Source organism: Aplysia californica, unplaced genomic scaffold (assembly GCF_000002075.1).
Source record: "Aplysia californica isolate F4 #8 unplaced genomic scaffold, AplCal3.0 scaffold01654, whole genome shotgun sequence".
Taxonomy (NCBI): Eukaryota; Metazoa; Mollusca; class Gastropoda; order Aplysiida; family Aplysiidae; genus Aplysia; species Aplysia californica.
The window spans coordinates 25386-30704 of NW_004798924.1; the positions used below are offsets into that span (position 1 = coordinate 25386).

The window sequence follows — 5319 nt, forward strand, 5'->3', positions numbered from 1 at the left end:
TTAGAAAAACAATTTCCTAGTATAGACTGAACACAAAAAAACAACAACAAAACAACATTTTCTAGTATAGATTGTTGACTTGATTTGACTTACTTGACTTTATTTTACTTGATTTACTTGACTTACGTGACTTGACTTGACTTGACTTGACTTGACTTGACTTGACCCTTGACTTGACTTGTCTTTATTTTCCCTTCCTCTTGGATCGGTAGACGTCGAGTGGGGGGAAATCTTTGGTAAAGGTCAAGGTCAAGGTCAAGGACTAAGTGGGTGGTGATGGGAGTCGTCCGTAAAGCTATTACCCCCTTGTAAACCTATAGTGTACATCTAGGGGGTCGTCTGACTCTTACTTTGAGGGGAGGCCATTAGTCATTGGTTAATTAGTCATTAGGGGGCCTAGTATTTAGTCATTAGTCATTAGTGAACCTCCTTTGTCACTGTGTGCGACGACAGTGTTTTTGGCTCACGACACAAGTGAAGTTGGCGGCGTGCAAGGAGGTTATGCAGTAAGGTCTTTGGCGGCGTGCAAGGAGGTTATGCAGTAAGGTCTTTGGTGAGGCGCTATAGAGGTTATGCAGTAAGGTCTTTGGTGAGGCGCTATAGAGGTTATACAGTAAGGTCTTTGGTGAGGCGCTATTTAGGTTATACCACGGCTTACTAGAATAATCAGGCCTCCTCAGCGCGACCGTAGTCTGAAAATGTGGAGGCGACGCATAACTAGGTCAGAACGTGGGAGTCACATTAAACAGTCGATTGACATCCCATTCCTATAAATAGCATTTAACAAATTCCCTGGCAGAAATAAAGAAATAGATCTATCCTTTCTTTAATACCAAATAGCTTCCAATGTACACTTTACATTTCTCCATTTTTGAAAATGTTCTTCATTTGAATTACAATTGTTGTTTTTTTTACTTGAAAAACATTTCTGAAATGTATTAGGTCAGGGGAGGTGAGAAGAACAGGGACGGAAGTAAACAAAGTTTTCAAAATGTCCGCCGCCTTGCTTTGTGATGTGAAACGTGTGTGTGACATGAGGATAGGCCGAGAGTAGTTCATTTGGATTAGATCTATCAATTTCAGTGCTTTCTAATGGAATAATGTACATTGTACAGACTTGTTGGAAATGGGCAGAAAATGTTGTGTTACTGGGTGCAGGTTAAATTATGACTTTACTGACAAGGTTACCGTTTTTAGATTAGATCTAGATCTAGATCTAGATATCTAGATCTAGAATATAGATCTACATTAGATCTAAGATAAAGATGAGAGAGAACGTTGGATAAAAGCAATCCCTCGCGACAATATACCCGATACTGCAAATACTGTTGTTTGTAGTCTATTAAACATTTTCCAGAGATGGATTTGAAGCTATTTCTGTCAAAGGAAGGTTAAGACCAAGAAACCCTCCATCGTTGTTTTTTAACTTGCCCAAAAGTTTAATTCCCACACCAGTGCCCTTAGCAAAAATAACATGTAGGCCTAGAGCTAGATCTAGATCTAGGCTAGTTATTCAGTCAGATCAGTTGAAAGTGACCAGTTCGAAGAATATTCACAAAAAGACATGGTTTCTTTTGATTCATTGTGTTCATTTATAGGAGCCAGTGTGTGACAAGGTAGGCTATGCAGAAACTCTTTGAGTGAAATATTTATGGCCATCTCACAGTATTGTGGTTTTGAGATGAGACAGCACAACTGCTTTGTCATGAGCAATATTTTGCTAAACAATTTCTGCAAGATTGGATATCCACCATCTGAGAAAGAACCTAAACAGAAAGTCCTAAAGCTGTCTTCATAAACAATGTTGTAAGTTAAACCTTTTTCATAATATTTACACTGCTATATTTGTGAACGCATAGTGTCTATCATGTCTATATGTGTGTATACATGCTTACATTTTTAGGTGTGTATTACCCATATTTGGCAATGTTTCTGCTGTTAGGCCTATAAATTATTCTTTGCTTGCATAATGAATGAGTATATTTTTTAGCACATAGAGCCTGAATTGTGTTTTCCATGGATATGTGCTATAAAATGCTATTTTTATTCTTCTTCTTTCTCTCATTATTTCCTGTGCCCTTTGCCAATGGGAAGTGAAGCTCTTTTACCGCACCTAGAAAGAGAAATGAGACAAGAACTACAGTCTAGATCTAGAAATCTAGTTATCATAAATCCAATCTAGATAATATTTGTTTGTACAATAAGCACAGTCTTATTTGATTTTCCTTTCGGTGATCTGATTGCGCTGCCGTCCTATTGTCTCGCGTAGGCTACTGCAGTGACCTCGTTTTAAACTCGCCTCCACATTTTCAGACTACGCGCCCGCTGGGGAGGCCTGATTATTCTAGTAAGCCGTGGGTTATACAATAAGGTCTTTGGTGGCGTGCAAGGAGGTTTTATACTAGTAAGGTCTTTGGTGAGGCGTTATTGTTTGCCCTGCGATGAGTGCTGTGTGTTTGTTGGAGGAAAGGGAAGCTCGTGGAAACAATTAATCTATTGTCGCTCGGTACAAGGAAGTCTCCAAGATGAAACAATTAATCAATTGTAATAACTAATCTCTCCAACAGAAACATCGACAAATGAACACAAAGACAAGAACCACCGCTCAGGGACAACCCAAGCTCTTTTTTTTTAATTTTCCGAAAAACGTTTCCGCCATCTGAGACACAATAGGTCATACAAGTTGCGAGGAATAAAGAGGTTACTTTATAGTAATGTACAGAAACATTGTTTGTTTGTTTGTTTGACTAAAGGGAAGCACATTGACACAATAATGGTCATTTATTAGTGCTGGGAAAAAGTAAGACACACAGACAGAAACAACAGAGGGAAAGTAAAGAAACAGGACCTACCAGTGGCGCCCTCCAACCACCCACACAGACAGACAAAGTAAAGAAGTAGGGCCTACCAGTGACACCCTCCAACCACCCACACAGACAGAAACAACAGAGGGGAAAGTAAAGAAGTAGGACCTACCAGTGACACCCTCCAACCACCCACACAGACACACACAACAGAGGGAAAGTAAAGAAGTAGGACCTACTAGTGACACCCTCCAACCGCCCACACAGACAGACAGAAACAACAGAGGGAAGGTCAAGAAGTAGGACCTACCAGTGACACCCTCCAACCACCCACACAGACACACACAACAGAGGGAAAGTAAAGAAGTAGGACCTACTAGTGACACCCTCCAACCGCCCACACAGACAGACAGAAACAACAGAGGGAAGGTCAAGAAGTAGGACCTACCAGTGACACCCTCCAACCACCCACACAGACAGAAACAACAGAGGGAAAGTCAAGAAGTAGGACCTACCTGCAGTGACACCCTCCAAACACCCACACAGTCATATTTCTTTATGATAGAGGGTTTTACGGCGCTCGCAACTGCATAAGGTCATATGAGCGCCAAGGGGTGGGTGTCAACAGAGAAGTCTTTACAGGGAATCAGGCTTACTCTGCTCACCTCTCTAGCCTCAACAGCACAAAGTTGACAAAGTCTGCTTCGACTATCAAGGCACCCCAAAATAGCGGGTCACAAGAGAGTGACAAACATACAAAAGAAGTAGAGGAAAATGAAAATAGTAAGGATCAGGAAAGAAAAAGCAGCAGTTCCCTGTTGTAGATCAGGCGCAGTTATGAGCATGACATGAGTGAGCCCATGTACAATTCTACTGTGCTTGAACGAGAAATGTCCCCCCTTTGGGAAAGGCCTAAAGACACTACAGTCAGTGGCACTGCCCGGGGGGTCACTACAGTCAGTGGCACTGCCCCGGGGGGTCACTACAGTCAGTGGCACTGCCCCGGGGTGTCAGAAACAACAGAGGGAAAGTAAAGAAGTAGGACCGACCAGCGACACCCTCCAACCACCCACACAGACAGAAACAACAGAGGGAAAGTCAAGAAGTAGGACCACCCAGTGGCGCCCTCCAACCACCTACCCCACCAACACAAACAGAGAACAAACAAAAAGGCCGGGTGAGAACTGTTTGTTTTAATGAAGCGTAGCCACGAACAGAACAGAACATCAAGTATCAAGAACAAAGCTTGTCGCCAGTACGCAACAGGTTATATATATATAATAATAATATAGTATTATATAACATGTATTACATAATTATGAAACATAAAGAATGGTATACATGAGTAAAAAAAGTAACAAACTAATTTTTAAAAATTAAAAAAGCAAAGAATGATACAAGACAAGTTATAGGTAGATCTAGATCTACAATTGTAAAACATTCACATACAAAGTATAGGTACATTTATATACCATTCACATACAAATTATAGGTACATTTTATACATGTAAAACATTCCCATACAAAGTATAGGTACATTTTATGTATGTATAACATTCCCATACAAAGTATAGGTACATTTTATGTATGTATAACATTCCCATACAAAGTATAGGTAGGCCTACATTTTATACATGTAAAACATTCCCATACAAAGTATAGGTACATTTTATGTATGTATAACATTCCCATACAAAGTAAAGGTACATGTATGTATAACATTCCCATACAAAGCGTTGCAAATTGTAGACCTCCTCTCCTTGGAAGAACTTCCCAGCGTTGAGAGGAAGAAAAAGGAAACATGACATCAGGAAGGCCTGCAACATGCACATCTACTTCCCGATTTTACTTTAGACAATTGGATTTTGGGTTTTACACCTCTTTTCAGCACAATGTGGGTTCCACTCAATGAAAGAAAGGGTGACTACAGCACACAGATGTCTCCCTCAGAGAGATAGAAAAAAGTGGACACATTTTGAACTGAAATCGAGCAGGAAAAAACATTTTCTAGTATAAACTGAACACAACAACAGAAATTCAGGGGGAAAAAAAACATTTTCTAGTATATCTAAATCTAGATCTAGACTGAACACAACAAAAGATTATAAAAACAAAATAACCTAAACATTTTCTAGTATAGACAACTGAATGGGAGTTGGTTTTTAAAATTTTTATTGCAAACATGAATTGGATAACCGGTATAAAGTAAAATGTAAAAGGAAAGGAAAGAAATAGCAGGCTACAAGCTACAAGTAAACTAGAACAGACAAAAAGAAGTAAAAAAAAAGATCTCGCCTTCCTCCATCAGTGACAGTCAACATCACACAAGTACAAGTATTACACGGACAAATCACACACATATACGAGTACTACACGGACAAACCACTCACATATACAAGTATTACACGGACAAACCACTCACATATACAAGTATTACACGGACAAACCACACACACATATACAAGTATTACACGGACAAACCACTCACATATACAAGTATTACACGGACAAACCA

General features: G+C 39.8%; 1 long non-coding RNA gene across 1 annotated transcript; it reads left to right on the forward strand.

Annotated features, from left to right (window-relative positions):
• The first annotated feature begins 333 nt into the window (after positions 1 to 333).
• Positions 334 to 2719, forward strand: LOC118479061. The gene is made up of 2 exons (XR_004859454.1): positions 334 to 1806; positions 2568 to 2719. It is a non-coding gene; the product is annotated as an uncharacterized LOC118479061 (long non-coding RNA).
• The last annotated feature ends 2600 nt before the right edge of the window (positions 2720 to 5319 follow it).